Here is an 18,385-nt window from a genome sequence, read left to right on the forward strand (position 1 = left end):
AACCCCCTCTTTTTCTTGTCTGCTGTGACTTCTCATTCATCCCTGATAGTGTTTTTAGGCTAGAATCCATCAAAGGACTTAAGAGTTGTGACGAAGTGTTCCAAATGCCAAACTTTTGGGTACATAGAATATCGGAGGAACAGCAGTGGGATCCACAAAGACTGAGTTATGTGACCAAGCCCCTTATAAAATGAATGAGGAGAGATGGGTGCCTTAGAATGGAATCCCCAAATCCCCACACATTACATGGGGAGCTATGTAAGCTACCTAGTGTGGCATCCTGACAAGAGTGTATGACCTAAGCCCGTTCCTTTTATGGGAATAGGCGTATATCTCTGCTTCCAGTTCATGAGTCATGGAAGTGAGACGATGCTATGATGATAGGGCCCAGTCCAATAGACATTTTCAGAGGCTGCCTAACTCTTCAGTGAGGGAATCTCCCTCATAATCTTTTGGTCAGAGGTTAGGGTACTCACCTAGGATGTGGGAGACCAATTCAAGTCCCCTCCGCACCTAATAAAGCCAAGAGTTTAGAACAGGGATCTGCCACCTCTCAGGGGAGTGCCCTAGCCTCTCAGCTCTCAGATATTCTGAGGTGGGTGTCTCAATATATCCTAGAACCAAGAGTTGGGTCAAGACAGAGAGTGAAAATGACCATATAGACTGGTGGTTAGGGCACCCATGTGTGAGGTGGATATCTCTGAGTCCAGTCCCCTGGCTCCAATTACTCTTTAAGTGTGCCTGAAGACAAAATCCTAAATCCTGCCGCGAAGAAGATTGTGAACTTCATAGCAGCTGGAATTTCTGTAAAGGTTTAAGAAATCAATTGTTGTTGCTAAAATTCTATAGGGAATTTCTCTTCTTTAGGGAAGTTGGAATTTGGCCTTGGAGAGCATAATTATTGCTTCCCATTGGAGTTCAGTTCTGTTCCCTAAAACTGGACTCTTGGGCTGGTAGGTGCTGCTAACTGAAAAGTACCCAGTTCATATAAACCCAACAACTTCCATCCAATTCTGAAAAAGATCCTAATTTCAAATGGTATGAAAGAAAAGAATTCTGCTAGAAATAGTAAAAAGTAAGCCTTAAAACTGCTTCAGATTGCGGAAAATTCTTCTAAAACAAAACTGGAATGGGTTATAGGATTTGAATGTGACACTATTGTAACTAAAACTGACTTAGTGCTGATTGAAACTGCATGCTTTCACATGTAACGTCCACATCCTGGGTAAGCACCCTAACCACTGGGCTAAAAGCTATGAGGGAAACCATCTCCTTTCACCCTCCCCCAGCCTCCTGCCTGTTTTGTGTGGAGCAAGGCAGCCTCTGATCATGCTTACCAGATTGGGCCTCCACCTACCTTCCCCTGGTTTGTGAGTTGCACTGTGGCTTAGAGGAGAGACAAGGGCTTGGGTGCCTAGAATGAGGCAGCTGGGTGCATGCCTAGAAGCAGGAACATAGGCATCTAGAGGATTTTTACCACAAAAACGTAGGTGCTGAGTGAGGTTAAGAGCCTACAGGGATAGATGGAACCTGAGTGGGAGTGCTGTTACCACAGGGGTGCCTAGTAAGGAGTCTAAGAACCTTTGTGAATCCCCCACCCCACCTTTAGTACAATGGATACATACAGATAAAGAGATGGGCTCCTTTGGATTGTCAGTGTGATGTCCTGACTTGTCTCTGGGCACTGAGGTAGGAGAATGGTTTATTTGTGACTTTCTTGCTTTGAACCAGGAAGAATTGGTGATTCATGTACCCCAACTTTTGTATGTATTATTCTAACCATTTTCAGCTAGAGACATGTCTAAATGCTGCTGCATTTCAAGCTGTAGTAATCATATGACTCTGAATTTCATTTAAGAATCATGCTGTGCCTAAGATTACTTCCTTCTTAAGACAAAGTAAGAGAAGTATTAAAGATTTTGCTAGATTTTGTTAATTTGACACTGATTTAAACTTGATTGTCCCATTCAACCTATTAGATTTGTCTAATTTCATTTTTTGTTTGAAAGTTTTAATACCAAGTCAAATTATAGTTTTAAATCGAGTTACTTCATTGAATTTATAGTTGGTCATTTGATACTAAAGCCATGTTTACATTAAAAACTTTCATCAGTGCAAGTTAAATCAACAGAAAGATGCCCCAGTTAGCATATCACTTGTACACATGCAAACTTGGCTCCCTGCATCAGTGCTGCACATATTCACCAACATGGCACTTTTCACTATCCACCATCTTTGACAGAAGCATGGAGCTTGCACAGCTCCGCACTGTTGTCATGAATGTTGCAAGCACAGGATGAATAATCCTATAGTATTTGCAGACCCACAAGAAGAACTGCAGCAATGGGGGCCATGACGATTTCCAATACCTCCTGTCTACTCTAGGCAGGATCATGTCTAGTTTATGTAATTAGCATGAGCAGTTGCATACAACGACTGAGAGCTGCTAGGAGTGTTTATCAATCTGGGCAATTAGAAAAAAGCATTTCAAAAATATGTGGGGTTTTAAAAGGTTATGTCTGGCATCTGGTCTCCAAGATTCCTGGGCTGTGGAGTTCACAGCTGTGACCAGAGAAGTCAGTGTTGGACATTATGGGACTGCTGATGGAGGACTCTTAGGATGGACATGGGTAACACGGTGTCTACACTCGCACTGCAGCGACCAAACCGGGTCGCCCATGGCTCAACACCATACAAGGAGATGGTGTTATTGTGTCCCTGTAATTACTCCTGGGGGAATTCTGTGCTACTGCGCATGCGCATAATTATTGAGTCGCACATATTTTTAATTTTTTGAGCAGAAAAAAGCTTCTGCTAGAAGCTGCCATAATGGGAGCAAGACCTCTGTACGGATCCTATGTAAGGAGCTGTGTCTCCAGACGGACAATGGTGCCCTTAAGGTCTTGGAGTTAAGGCAGGTCACGGGAGGTGATGTGCCCCAGATGCTCCTTTCAGACAGGAGGCAACTGAGGTTACCTCCCTGTCTGGCCATCTGTGTATTGTGTGCCTGATGTTGGATGTCTCTTTGCCACTGAGCCAGGTGTAAAATTAGAGTGCAAAATCCACAAAAAAGGGAAATCTACAGGAAGAAACTAAGAGCAGGGGGCTGTGTGTGTGTCCATCTGTGGTGTTGAAGCATAAAGACAAAGGATCGGTCTGATCTCTCTCGGTGTGCAGAGACCTACTGGATCCTTCCCCTTGGAGACAAACTGACCGTACGCATGTCTCATGAAAGAAGGGTCTGAGCCTGCCTGGCTGTGAAGTGCTGCAAGGATTTCGGGTGAGCTGTACTTGGTTAGACAGGAGAATATCTTGTTAGTTCAGTCTCAGCTCTAGAACGCATGTTATGACTTTGTTATATGTAACCGTTTGTTTCCAACACTTCCACTTGACTCTTGGCTTTGTTGAACCGAGGCATGATTTCGCTGGGAGCCTATGGAAGTGCTGTGTGTTAAGTGGAGCAGTGATCTGAGCTAGAGCTGGTAAGCTGGGGCAGAGGATGTTACTGTTCCTTTGGAAATAGTGAATCTGTGAATCCTGCCAGTGCCCAGGGGACCAGGGGCTGGAAGCTCCAGACTGATGCTCAGAGGGCTTGAGGGCAGAGTGGGCCTGTTCCTACCCTGCAGTGACTGCAGGCCCAGCAGCAAGTGCGTGTGGCCAGTGGAATTGGGGAGCTGACCCCTGGCAGGCACAGACAAGGCTCCCTCAGGCAAAGGGCAGGTGGTGGCGAGGTGCCTCCCAGCCCTGGGTACCCTGGGAAGCATTGCAGGGTATTAACTTACTGCAGGTTTGGGGCAGTTAAAAATGACACCCCAAGGCCCCAGCCCAGTGAGGAGGACCGAGGAGAGGAACTGTGACTGCGCGGGGCACCTGAGTCCCAGCCCCGCCCAGAGTTCTGCTCTGCCTAAAGCCCCAGTCCTGCCCCGTGAGTAGGGCTTTACCAAATTCATGACCATGAAAAATGCATCTCAGCCTGTGAAATCTGGTCTCCCCTGTGTAATCTGTCTGGGGGGGCGGGAAATATGTCCCAGAACTGCCCCCCTTACGTCTACGCTGCCTTCAGAGCTGGGCGGCCAGAGAGCAGCAGCTGCTGGTCTGGTGCCCAGCTCTGAAGGCAGTGCTGCTGCCAGCAACAGTGCAGAAGTGAGGGTGGCATGGTGGATTGGGGGGGGGGAGGGCCAGCCTTATGCATGGGTGATGCGGGCAACTGCCCCGAGAGCGGTGGTCAGGAGGGAACCCCGCCACCCGCCAGCTCCAGGCCCTTTTAACCTCTGAGTGCTGGACCCTGGAACGGGGGAGGGGAAGGGCTGGGAGTGTCCCGGGCAGGGGCTCCTACCGTGTGCCAGGCTCTAGCTGCAAGTTTGGGCTGGGCTGGGGAGGAACAGGACCTCATCCCCTGCATGGGCTGCTCCCAGGGCCAGATCAGAGCCACCGCCAGGAACCTCCCCCAGCAGCAGAAAGCTCCATGGCTGCCGGCCGGGAGCCCAGCTCTGAAGGTCGCACCACTGCCAGGAGCAGTGCCGATGTAAGGGGAGCAATACCGTGACACCCCTCCCCCAATAGCCTTGAGACCCCCCATGACCCTCTTCTGGGATGGGATCCACACAGTTACAACAGGGTGACATTTAAGATTGAAATAGCTAAAACTGTGAAATTTAAAAGACTTTTAAAAATCTCATGACCATGAAATTTACCAAACTGGATGGGTGAATTTGATAGGGCCGTACCCAGGAAACTAAACAGGGGGTACTTCACATTACAGCTACACAAATGTGGATCCTCAGTTGCACTGTTTCTATCACAGCCGCTTCTTTCTGGCAGATCCATTTGAGCTCTGCGGCACACGTCTCAGACAGAACCTGGCTGCCTTTTATCCACCCGCAGCTGTTCCCATCAGCAGAGCCTGAGAAGCTGCAGAGTGAGAGAGAGTCCGTGTCACTGTGGGTCTGTGTAACAAGGAAAGGCCCAGGGGTGAGTCTTTCCTCCCCCTCCCCGTAATGGGGAGCTTGGCTCTGGTGTTGTCCTTCATCTCTAACTTCCCTGCGGAGCATCAGTCGAGAAGATGTCCCAGGCTGTGAGATGACTTAGGGCAGTGGCTCTCAACCTTTCCAGACCACTGCACCCCTTTCAGGAGTCTGATTTGTCTTGCGTACCCCAAGTTTCTCCTGACTTAAAAATGACTTGCTTAGGGTATGTCTATACTACGGAATAAGGTTGAATTTTCAGAAGTCGGTTTTTTAGAAATTGGTTTTATGTATTCGAGTGTGTGTGTCCCCACAGAAAATGCTCTAAGTGCATTAAGTGCATTAACTCGGCGGAGCGCTTCCACAGTACCGAGGCTAGAGTCGACTTCCGGAGCGTTGCACTGTGGATAGCTATCCCACAGTTCCCGCAGTCTCCGCTGCCCATTGGAATTCTGGGTTGAGATCCCAATGCCTGATGGGGCTAAAACATTGTCGCGGGTGGTTCTGGGTACATATCGTCAGGCCCCCTTCCCTCCCTCCCTCCCTCCCTCCGTGAAAGCAAGGGCAGACAATCGTTTCGCGCCTTTTTTCCTGAGTTACCTGTGCAGATGCCGTACCATGGCAAGCATTGAGCCCACTCAGGTAACCGTCACCATATTTCTCCTGGGTGCTGGCAGACGCGGTACGGCATTGCTACACAGTAGCAGCAACCCATTGCCTTGTGGCAGCAGACGGTACAGTACGACTGGTAGCCGTCCTCGTCATGTCCGAGGTGCTCCTGGCCACGTCGGCTGGGAGCGCCTGGGCAGACATGGGCGCAGGGACTAAATTTGGAGTGACTTGACCAGGTCATTCTCTTTAGTCCCGCAGTCAGTCCTATTGAACTGTCTTATGGTGAGCAGGCAGGCGATACGGATTGCTAGCAGTCCTATTGCATCATCTTCTGCCGGGCGGGCAGGAGAAGAGGATGGCTAGCAGTCCTACTGCACCATCTTCTGCTGAGCAGCCATGAGATGCGGATGGCATGCAGTCCTTCTGCACCGTCTGCTGCCAGCCAAAGATGTAAAAGACAGATGGAGTGGATCAAAACAAGAAATAGACCAGATTTGTTTTGTACTCATTTGCCTCCTCCCCCGTCTAGGGGACTCATTCCTCTAGGTCACACTGCAGTCACTCACAGAGAAGCTGTAGCGACGTAAATCTAGCCATGTATCAATCAGAGGCCAGGCTAACCTCCTTGTTCCAATAAGAACAATAACTTAGGTGCACCATTTCTTATTGGAACCCTCCGTGAAGTCCTGCCTGAAATACTCCTTGATGTAAAGCCACCCCCTTTGTTGATTTTAGCTCCCTGAAGCCAACTCTGTAAGCCATATTGTCAGTCACCCCTCCCTCCGTCAGAGCAACGGCAGACAATCGTTCCGCGCCTTTTTTCTGTGCGGACACCATACCAAGGCAAGCATGGAGGCCGCTCAGCTCACTTTGGCAATTAGGAGCACATTAAACACCACACGCATTATCCAGCAGTATATGCAGCACCAGAACCTGGCAAAGCGATACCGGGTGAGGAGGCGACGTCAGCGCGGTCATGTGAGTGATCAGGACATGGACACAGATTTCTCTGAAAGCATGGGCCCTGCCAATGCATGCATCATGGTGCTAATGGGGCAGGTTCATGCTTTGGAACGCCGATTCTGGGCTCGGGAAACAAGCACAGACTGGTGGGACCTCATAGTGTTGCAGGTCTGGGACGATTCCCAGTGGCTGCGAAACTTTCACATGCGTAAGGGCACTTTCATGGAACTTTGTGACTTGCTTTCCCCTGCCCTGAGGCGCATGAATACCAAGATGAGAGCAGCCCTCACAGTTGAGAAGCGAGTGGCGATAGCCCTGTGGAAGCTTGCAGCGCCAGACAGCTACCGGTCAGTTGGGAATCAATTTGGAGTGGGCAAATCTACTGTTGGGTCTGCTGTGATGCAAGTAGCCCACACAATCAAAGATCTGCTGATATCAAGGGTAGTGACCCTGGGAAAAGTGCAGGTCATAGTGGATGGCTTTGCTGCAATGGGATTCCCTAACAGTGGTGGGGCCATAGACGGAACCCATATCCCTATCTAGGCACAGGAGCACCAAGCCGGCGAGTACATAAACCGCAAGGGGTACTTTTCAATAGTGCTACAAGCTCTGGTGGATCACAAGGGACATTTCACCAACATCAACGTGGGAAGGCCGGGAAAGGTACATGACGCTCGCATCTTCAGGAACTCTGGTCTGTTTCAAAAGCTGCAGGAAGGGACTTTATTCCCAGACCAGAAAATAACTGTTGGGGATGTTGAAATGCCTATATGTATCCTTGGGGACCCAGCCTACCCCTTAATGCCATGGCTCATGAAGCCGTACACAGGCAGCCTGGACAGTAGTCAGGAGCTGTTCAACTACAGGCTGAGCAAGTGCAGAATGGTGGTAGAATGTGCATTTGGACGTTTAAAGGCGCGCTGGCGCAGTTTACTGACTCGCTTAGACCTCAGCAAAACCAATATTCCCACTGTTATTACTGCTTGCTGTGTGTTCCATGATATCTGTGAGAGTAAGGGGGAGACGTTTATGGCGAGGTGGGAGGTTGAGGCAAATCGCCTGGCTTCTGGTTACGCGCAGCCAGACACCAGGGCGGTTAGAAGAGTACAGGAGGGCGTGGTATGCATCAGAGAAGCTTTGAAAACCAGTTTCATGACTGGCCAGGCTACGGTGTGAAAGTTCTGTTTGTTTCTCCTTGATGAAACCCCCCGCCCCTTGGTTCACTCTACTTCCCTGTAAGCTAACCACCCTCCCCTCCTCCCTTCGATCACCGCTTGCAGAGGCAATAAAGTCATTGTTGCTTCACATTCATGCATTCTTTATTCATTCATCACACAAATAGGGGGATGACTACCAAGCTAGCCCAGGAGGGGTGGTGGAGGAGGGAAGGAAAATGCCACACAGCACTTTAAAAGTTTACAACTTTAAAATTTATTGAAGGCCAGCCTTCTTTTTTTTGGGCAATCTTCTGTGGCGGAGTGGCTGGTTGGCCGGTGGCCCCCCCACCGCGTTCTTGGGCGTCTGGGTGTGGAGGCTATGGAACTTGGGGAGGAGGGAGGTTGGTTACACAGGGGCTGTAGTGGCAGTCTGTGCTCCGGCTGCCTTTGCTGCAGCTCAACCATACACTGGAGCATACTGGTTTGGTCCTCCAACAGCCTCAGCATTGAATCCTGCCTCCTCTCATCACGCTGCCGCCACATTTGAGCTTCAGCCCTCTCTTCAGCCCGCCACTTACTCTCTTCAGCCCACCACCTCTCCTCCCGGTCATTTTGTGCTTTCCTGCACTCTGACATTATTTGCCTCCATGCATTCGTCTGTGCTCTATCAGTGTGGGAGGACAGCATGAGCTCAGAGAACATTTCATCACGAGTGCGTTTTTTTTTCTTTCTAAGCTTCACTAGCCTCTGGGAAGGAGAAGATCCTGTGATCATTGAAACACATGCAGCTGGTGGAGAAAAAAAAAGGGACAGCGGTATTTAAAAAGACACATTTTATAAAACATGTAATACTCTTTCAGGGTAAACCTTGCTGTTAACATTACATACATAGCACATGTCCTTTCGTTACAAGGTCGCATTTTGCCTCCCCCCACCGCGTGGCTACCCTCTCAACCCTCCCCCCTCCCTGTGGCTAACAGCAGGGAACATTTCTGTTTTTAGCCACAGGCAAACAGCCCAGCAGGAATGGGCTCGTCTGAGTGTCCCCTGAAGAAAAGCACTCTATTTCAACCAGGTGACCATGAATGATATCTCTCTCTCCTGAGGGTAACACAGAGAGATAAAGAACAGATGTTGTCTGAACGCCAGCAAACATACACTGCAATGCTTTGTTGTACAATGATTCCCGAGTACGTGTTACTGGGCTGGAGTGGTAAAGTGTCCTACCATGAAGGACGCAATAAGGCTGCCCTCCCCAGAAACCTTTTGCAAAGGCTTTGGGAGTACATCCAGGAGAACCGTGAATGCCAGGGCAAAGTAATCCTTTCACATGCTTGCTTTTAAACCATGTATAGTATTTTAAAAGGTACACTCACCGGAGGTCCCTTCTCCGCCTGCTGGGTCCAGGAGGCAGCCTTGGGTGGGTTCGGGGGGTACTGGCTCCAGGTCCAGGATGAGAAACAGTTCCTGGCTGTCGGAAAACCGGTTTCTCCGCTTGCTTGCTGTGAGCTATCTACAACCTCATCATCATCATCATCTTCTTTGTCCCCAAAACCTGTTTCCGTATTGCCTCCATCTCCATTGAAGGAGTCAAACAACACGGCTGGGGTAGTGGTGGCTGAACCCCCTAAAGTGGCATGCAGCTCATCATAGAAGCGGCATGTTTGGGGCTCTGACCTGGAACGGCCGTTCGCCTCTCTGGTTTTCTGGTAGGCTTGCCTCAGCTCCTTCAGTTTCACGTGGCACTGCTTCGGGCCTCTGTCCTTCGTGCCTGGGAGATTTTGACAAAGGTTTTGGCATTTCGAAAACTGGAACGGAGTTCTGATAGCACGGATTCCTCTCCCCAAACAGCGATCAGATCCCGTACCTCCTGTTCGGTCCATGCTGGAGCTCTTTTGCGATTCTGGGACTCCATCATGGTCACCTCTGCTGATGAGCTCTGCATGGTCACCTGCAGCTTGCCACGCTGGCCAAACAGGAAATGAGATTCAAAAGTTCGCGGTTCTTTTCCTGTCTACCTGGCCAGTGCATCTGAGTTGAGAGTGCTGTCCAGAGCGGTCAGAATGGAGCACTCTGGGATAGCTCCCGGAGGCCAATACCGTCGAATTGTGTCCACAGTACCCCAAATTCGAGCCGGCAAGGCCGATTTAAGCACTAATCCACTTGTCAGGGGTGGAGTAAGGAAATCGATTTTAAGAGCCCTTTAAGTCGAAATAAAGGGTTTTATCGTGTGGACGGGTGCAGGTTTACAGCGATTTAATGCTGCTAAATTCGACCTGAAGTCCTAGTGTAGACCAGGGCTAAGACTTTTCAGTGGAGACCAGGCCTCAAACAGAAGTTGGACATTTAACATGAGCAAGTTATACAATGGGAGCTTTCCCCAAACATCTCAAAGAGTAAACGTCAAGCAGCACTCACCGCACTGGATCTAATGGGGAACCGTCCACCCAGGTCCATTTCCCCCCTGGGGGTGTCACTTTAAGGCCAATCCAGATGTAGTTTGCATCTTGTAGAACATCTTGTATGAAATCCTGTGATGTGCAAAGCAGAGGGGGTGGGGATGAGTATCCTGTAACATGCTAGAATTCCCTTAGTGATCCCTGTCACGGAGTGTGGGGGAGTCCAGGCCCTGCACCCCTCTTCTTGGGATTCACTGAGACTCTCAGCCAGCCAGTAAAACAGAAGGTTTATTGGACAACAGGAACACAGTCCAAAACAGAGCTTGTGGGTATAACCAGGACCCCTCAGTCAAGTCCTTCTGGGGGAGCAGGGAGCTTAGACCCCAGCCCTGGGGTTCCCTGTGTTCCTCCACCCAGCCCCAAACTGAAAACTAAACCCTCCTAGCAGCTCTCTCCTGCAGCCTGTCTTCACATTCCTGGGCAGAGGTGTTACCTCCCCCTCACACTCCTGGCTCCGGTTACAGGCTCTCAGGTCTCCCATTCCCAGGACACATTCCCAGGTCAACACTTCACCCCTCCCTGGTGTGTCACATCCTCACAATCCCATGAAGTGCCTGCTCTCTCCTTCAGTAGCTCCGCCCATAATGCCAGCAGGAGACCCCACCAGCCCCTGAGTTAGTTCACCCTCTCCCCTGGGTGGGCAGGGTCCCAGTGCAGGTAAACGTGGCTCTCTCTATGCAGACATGGTAACATCAGCACCAGTCCTTGGTGGCACAGGGTGAGCTGGCCCTTTAAGGGAGTCCTGGGTTGAGCCTCACCTGTGACTAGGTGCCCCTGGACTCAGAGGCAAAGGTGATGGAAGCAGGTGACCAGGAGCCAGGCCTGGTGGGGCTACAAGGGCAGCCAGTCTGGGCAGGGAGAGATTTGATGGGGTAGGTGGTTTGTGTGAGTAGCTCTATGCAGAAGGGCTCTGCTGAGCTCTCAGACAGAGAGCCTGGGAGTGAAACGCCTACAGGAGCCAGCTGGGCAGTCTGGGGTGGGAAAGCTGTGGGGTTCTTGTTCTGAACTGTATGTTAATAAGCCAGACCCCTAGAAGGGGAGAAAACACCCCAGTGTGGAGTTTGATTTGCGGGGGGGGTGGTAGAGTCAGGCTACACTGGGACTGTAACTAGTGACATACGTCTTTCTCCAGCTGGATTTGGATGAGCCTGTATTTTATGTTACCATCTCCTCCCGGTTCTGGATCACGAGCATGCGAGAGCTCTTCCCCGAGCAGTCGTCACGGCTCCCAGTCCAGTCTTTACGCTCCTTAGACAGCCAGTAGCACTTGTCCCCATGCAGCAGCCAGTCCCTGGGGCAGAGTTTGCACCCGGATCCCTCTGGAGGGAGAGATGGGAACCGAGGTGTCATTAATTCTGAACCTTCAAACTACAGCTGGATGAAAACTCTTGTTCAAAGTTGTTTTTTAATGGAAAATGCCATTTTGAGCCAAATGAAAGGTTTTATTTTGATTGCCATTTTTCATTTTTTGATGGGGGAGTGGACTTTGAATGGAAATACTGGTTTTGAGGGTGGGAGGGAGGATTTCATTCAGTTTTGGAGGGGAAATAAACATTTACTCTTAACAGTTCCCTCCATTTGAAAAGTGGCGGAGGACTTTCACTTTTCTACTTCCTTCAAAGGACATCAAACTGTCATTTCTTTTCACCTTTTTCATGAACTAGGCTTACACTGTATCAGCTCTAGTTCTAGACATTGCTGAAGTTTCCCCTACAGTTGTGTAAAAAGCAGGGCTGTCAATTAATCACCGTTAACTCACGTGATTAACTGAAAAAATTAACTGTGATTAAAAAAATTAATCGTGATTAATCACACTGTTAAACAATAGAATACCAATTGAAATTGATTAAATATTTTTGGATGTTTTTCTACATTTGCAAATATATTGATTGCTATTACAACACAGAACACAAAAGGCACAGTGCTCACTTTACATGATTATTTTTGATTACAAATATTTGCACTGTAAAAATGATAAAAGAAATAGTATTTTTCAATTCACCTCATACAAGTCCTATAGCGCAATCTCTTTATCGTGAAAGTGTAACTTACAGATGTGGATTTTTTTCTTACATAACTGCACTCAAAAACCAAACAACGTAAAACTTTAGAGCCTACAAGTCCAGTCAGTCCTACTTCTTGTTCAGCCAATCGCTAAGACAAACAAGTTTTGTTTACATTGACAGGAGATACTGCTGCCCCCTTCTTATTTACAATGTCACCTGAAAGTGAGAACAGGCATTTGCATGGCACTTTTGTAGCTGGCATTGCAAGGTATTTATGTGACAGATATGCTAAACATTCATCTGCCCCTTCATGCTTCGGCCACCATTCCAGAGGACATGCTTCCATGCTGATAATGCTCGTTAAAAAAAAAAAATGCGTTAATTAAATTTGTGACTGAACTCCTTGGGGGAGAATTGTAGGTTTCCTGTTCTGTTTTACCCACATTCTGCCCTATATTTCATGCTATAGCAGTCTCAGATGATGATCCAACACATGTTCATTTTAAGAACACTTTCACAGCAGATTTGACAAAATGCAAAGGAGGTACCAGTGTGAGCTTTCTAAAGATAGATTCAGCACTCAACCCAAGGTTTAAGAATCTGAAGTGCCTTCCAAAATGTGATCGGGACGGGGTGTGGAGCATGCTGTCAGATGTCTTCAAAGAGCAACACTCTGATACGGAAACTACAGAACCCAAACCACCAAAAAAGAAAATCAGCCCTCTGCTGGTGGCACCTGACTCAGATGATGAAAATGAACATGCCTCGGTCCGCTCTGCCATGGATCGTTATTGAGCAGAACCCATCATCAGCATGGACGCATGGCCTCCGGAATGGTGGTTTAAGCATGGAGGGACATATGAATCTTTAGCGCATCTGGCACATAAATATCTTGTGATGCCGGCTACAACAGTGCCATGCGAACGTCTGTTCCCACTTTCAGGTCATATTGTAAATAAGAAGTGGGCAACATTATCTCCTGCAAATTGTAACCAAACTTGTTTGTCTGAGCGATTGGCTGAAGTAGGACTGAGTGGACTTGTAGGCTTGAAAGTTTTACATTGTTTTATTTTTGAATGCAGTTATTTTTTGTACATAATGCTACATTTGTAAGTTCAACTTTCATGATAAAGAGATTCATAGAATCATAGAATCATAGAATATCAGGGTTGGAAGGGACCCCAGAAGGTCATCTAGTCCAACCCCCTGCTTGAAGCAGGACCAATTCCCAGTTAAATCATCCCAGCCAGGGCTTTGTCAAGCCTGACCTTAAAAACCTCTAAGGAAGGAGATTCTACCACCTCCCTAGGTAAAGCATTCCAGTGTTTCACCACCTTCTTAGTGAAAAAGTTTTTCCTAATATCCAATCTAAACCTCCCCCACTGCAACTTGAGACCATTACTCCTCGTTCTGTCATCTGCTACCATTGAGAACAGTCTAGAGCCATCCTCTTTGGAACCCCCTTTCAGGTAGTTGAAAGCAGCTATCAAATCCCCCCTCATTCTTCTCTTCTGCAGGCTAAACAATCCCAGCTCCCTCAGCCTCTCCTCATAACTCATGTGTTCCAGTCCCCTAATCATTTTTGTTGCCCTTCGCTGGACTCTCTCCAATTTATCCACATCCTTCTTGAAGTGTGGGGCCCAAAACTGGACACAGTACTCCAGATGAGGCCTCACCAATGTCGAATAGAGGGGAACGATCACGTCCCTCGATCTGCTGGCTATGCCCCTACTTATACATCCCAAAATGCCGTTGGCCTTCTTGGCAACAAGGGCACACTGCTGACTCATATCCAGCTTCTCGTCCACTGTCACCCCTAGGTCCTTTTCTGCAGAACTGCTGCCTAGCCATTCGGTCCCTAGTCTGTAGCTGTGCATTGGGTTCTTCCGTCCTAAGTGCAGGACCCTGCACTTATCCTTATTGAACCTCATCAGATTGCACTCTAGTACTTGTATTAGGTGAATTGAAATATTCTCTTTCTTTTGTTTTTTACAGTACAAATATTTATAACCAAAAATATGAAGTGAGCACCGTACACTTTGTATTCTGTTGTAATTGAAATCAATATATTTGAAAATGTAGAAACCATCCAAAATATTTAAATAAATGATATTCTCTTATTGTTTAACAGTGCGATTAAGCTCGATTATTTTTTTTAATCGCTTGCCAGCCCTAGTAAAAAGCCTTCAGGCTCAATGTATTAGTGAGGGCTTTTCTCAGGGTCAGCACTCAAACAGCCGGGCATGCTGTAGGTCAGGAAAGCAAGGTGCTGGGAGGCCAGAGAGGAGAGAATTCACTCCAAGTCTTTACACGGAGTTGCTCTCTTACGAATGATCTGCTCTAACTCAGTCACAAGTTCTGGGCTCGATGTAGGAATCACTGGCTGGGAGAAATCTCTGGCTTGGTGCATTCCAATGTAATTCCTGAGGTTTGACGGTGTGAGCTTATAAAAGCTGAACAGGGACAGACCCAGGCTGTTTCCCAATGGGAAACCTCAAGGGAAACTCAGTGTTGAAACAAATAAGATGGATGACACCCCCGACAAAGGCAGAACTGAACCCAGAGACTCAACCTGGCCGCTGTACCTCTGCAGGTGTCAGGATTCAGCTGGGAGTTAAAAGCAAGGTCCCATTATGGTCATTACAAATCCTATGGCTCTTCTTTAATGGGGGAGATCTGAGTCGGTTCAAATGACAGTTCGGGGGACTACAATTTGCCTCTCTCAAATGCCCTGTGAAATTCCAATAGGTGAGTGGATTCTGCTTCAACCATTCCCCTAAGACATCGTCTGCCCGTGTTGTGTGCTGCTGAACAGTTGTGGAGTTTCACTCCAGAGGTGGCTGCATGTCAGTAGTGGGGGGAAAGGATTCCCATAAGTACAACGTGGTTGGTAAAGACCTTTGGGATCCAACCTCTAGAGCAGTTGTATTCTTTATTACACTATTGGAGGATGGTGTGGATTTCACTCTCAGCAAATTTGCGGATGATACTAAACTGGGAGGAGTGGTAGATACGCTGGAGGGCAGGGATAGGATACAGAAGGACCTAGACAAATTGGAGGATTGGGCCAAAAGAAATCTGATGAGGTTCAATAAGGATAAGTGCAGGGTCCTGCACTTAGGACGGAAGAACCCAATGCACAGCTACAGACTAGGGACCGAATGGCTAGGCAGCAGTTCTGCGGAAAAGGACCTAGGGGTGACAGTGGACGAGAAGCTGGATATGAGTCAGCAGTGTGCCCTTGTTGCCAAGAAGGCCAATGGCATTTTGGGATGTATAAGTAGGGGCATAGCGAGCAGATCGAGGGACGTGATCGTTCCCCTCTATTTGACATTGCTGAGGCCTCATCTGGAGTACTGTGTCCAGTTTTGGGCCCCACACTTCAAGAAGGATGTGGATAAATTGGAGAGAGTCCAGCGAAGGGCAACAAAAATGATTAGGGGACTGGAACACATGAGTTATGAGGAGAGGCTGAGGGAGCTGGGATTGTTTAGCCTGCAGAAGAGAAGAATGAGGGGGGATTTGATAGCTGCTTTCAACTACCTGAAAGGGGGTTCCAAAGAGGATGGCTCTAGACTGTTCTCAATGGTAGCAGATGACAGAACGAGGAGTAATGGTCTCAAGTTGCAGTGGGGGAGGTTTAGATTGGATATTAGGAAAATCTTTTTCACTAAGAGGGTGGTGAAACACTGGAATGCGTTACCTAGGGAGGTGGTAGAATCTCCTTCCTTAGAGGTTTTTAAGGTCAGGCTTGACAAAGCCCTGGCTGGGATGATTTAACTGGGAATTGGTCCTGCTTTGAGCAGGGGGTTGGACTAGATGACCTTCTGGGGTCCCTTCCAACCCTGATATTCTATGATTCTATGATTCTATTGTCATGATTGTCTGTGCTCCAGCAATGGGAATTCCTCTTCCCACTAGAGGTCACTGCTGCTCCTCTGCACAAGCGGCTGAGAATTACTTATTATGCTTCTCCTGCACACTCCCTGGGGAAAGGATTGTCTTTCTGTGATGTGTTTTTTATGGCATCTGGCACAATGGTGCCTCCATCCCTGAGGCAGGACTGCAGTGGAAAGAAATAGGGTAGAGCTGAGAGGTTCCTGTCCTGGATCGGGTTAGAGGTTGGTCTAGGGATGCTGCGCACAGATAGTAAGACAATCTCTGCCACAAAGAGCTCCCAGCCTGAACATCTGATGTGAAACGGGTGGAGAGAAAGAGGAGGACGGCAACAAGGAAAGAGAGAGACCAGCTGGGTAATTCCTGTTCCTGGACTAACTTCCACTGGTGGAAGATACAAACTCGGAGCTCCACAGAGCTCTTCTTCAGGGCTGGGGGAGGACATCAGAGGAAACCCGAAGCAGAGCTCTGTGGAGCTCCAGAGTTTGTACCTTTCACCACCAGAAGTTGGTCCAAGAAAAGCTATCAGCTCCCCGCCTTGTCTCTCTCACATTCTGGGACCAGCCCGGCCACAACACCGCTGCCCCCGAGAAAGAAGAGGAACCCGGCCATCGGGGTACAGACAAAGGCAGCCACAGCCTGGGTCTTGCACCCACCACCTGGGAGAGATGAAGTGAAAGAAGACAGGGGCGCTGGGGGTGACAGCGCATCACAACGACACCCAGAGCATTCAAGCAGATTTAAAGGTGTCTCTTCCCCCGCCCCCCCACCTCAACTTTAACATCACCCTGGCGGCGGAACATTGTTCTCCCGCTGGAGTTACGAGCCGAGCGAGTGGCCAATGCAGGGTCAGACACCGCCTGCCCTTCACCCGGAGATCTCCCCGGCCACACGGCCTGTTCGCGGCTCCTGCTCGCAGCCCCCGAGGGGCTGAGCTTCTCTCGCGAAGGCTCCTGCAAAGACCCCAGCTACCCTGTCCCCCAGGAGCCTGCCCGCCCCCCCAGCTGCCGTGACCCCCCCCCCAGCCGCGAGCATGGGACCCCAGAGGTTGGAGGGACCGGGGCAGGAGGCCAAGCGATGCGTGCTGCGCTCTCGGCCAGGCTCCTCGGGAAGGGAGAAGTGACGTCTGCACACGGGGTTGATTTGTCCCCCGAAGGGAGGATTTGCCAGAGAACAGGAGCCCTTTCTGAAAGGCAGGACGTCTCGCCGCCTTGGGAGCAATTCTGGGTGTTTTACTGGGTTTTCTGGCACGTCTAAAAGCTACTGTTCATTTCCTGGAAACCCCCCCGCCCCCAATCTCCCCTTAACCCAACACCTCACTTTGGGGGAAACGAAAATATTCAAGCTCAATTTGTGGCCGAAGAATGGACACACAATTCAACAGCGGCTGCTGTACAAATCGTACGTCATTCACAGACACTGAGACACCCTGCAGCCTGCCTGTGGGGGCTGTAACAATAATCACAGGGCTGCGATGACACTGGGATCTTCAGAATAAGCCCCCATCTCCACCCTAACCCCAGTCCCTCCATTGCAGAGCGGGGGGGTGGGAGTCAGGTTCCCAGGGCACTGCTCTGGAGGAAGATCACAGCTTACCTCCTCCAGGGACTCCATGGTTGCAGCATCCTTTGCAAGGCAGGTCCCTGCTCCATCTCCCCCTCTCTGCGCATTAGCTGAGCGGGAAGCCCCAACTCCCCCCTTCACACACATCATGTCTTCCCCCATTGCTCGTGCAAGGGAAAGCGCCCGAAAAAGCCAGCCGCGAGGAGAATGAAACTACACAACACGGGGGAGATCATACGCCTTATTAGCATATTGCTTCTGATTGGACAAGGGGTGGGAGCCCCGGAGGGGGAGGAGGGTCCACTTGCTCTGGCCCAGGGCCCCAGGAAACCCTCGTCCGCCTCTGCTCGTCTCGCTATTGGCCTAGTTTTACCAGGGGCTGCCTAAAAGCACTGGTGACCTCAGTGCAAACCAACATTCCAGACAGTGACGTCTTCATCTTGCTCTATGGAGTGTACACCGACATGTACATTTCCAGCTGATTTCTTTTATAATTATATGGTAACAAGGAGAGAGTCAGCAATTTTTCCATAATAGTGGCTGTGTGACACTTTTGTATTTTTATGTCTGGCTTTGTAAGCGAATGGTTTTTAAGTGAAGTGTAACTTGGGGTCTGTAAATCAGACTCCTGAAAGGGGTACAGCAGTATGGAAAAGTTGAGAGCCACTGCAATCCTTGGGCGAGCAGGGGCAGAGACTGGTGGGACGGGGGGAGAAGGGGCAAAGAAGGGCCTCTCTGCCCCGGGCACAGACTGGGGGAGGGTT

General features: G+C 49.3%; 1 long non-coding RNA gene across 1 annotated transcript; it reads right to left on the bottom strand.

Annotated features, from left to right (window-relative positions):
- Window positions 1-7,925: 7,925 nt before the first annotated feature.
- On the bottom strand, window positions 7,926-17,775 carry LOC140897615 (uncharacterized). Its single transcript, XR_013634539.1, has 4 exons — window positions 17,655-17,775; window positions 11,320-11,474; window positions 10,115-10,227; window positions 7,926-8,484 (listed from the first exon to the last, which is right to left on the bottom strand). It is a non-coding gene; the product is annotated as an uncharacterized LOC140897615 (long non-coding RNA).
- Window positions 17,776-18,385: the final 610 nt, after the last annotated feature.

Source organism: Lepidochelys kempii, chromosome 14 (assembly GCF_965140285.1).
Source record: "Lepidochelys kempii isolate rLepKem1 chromosome 14, rLepKem1.hap1, whole genome shotgun sequence".
NCBI lineage: Eukaryota > Metazoa > Chordata > Testudines > Cheloniidae > Lepidochelys > Lepidochelys kempii.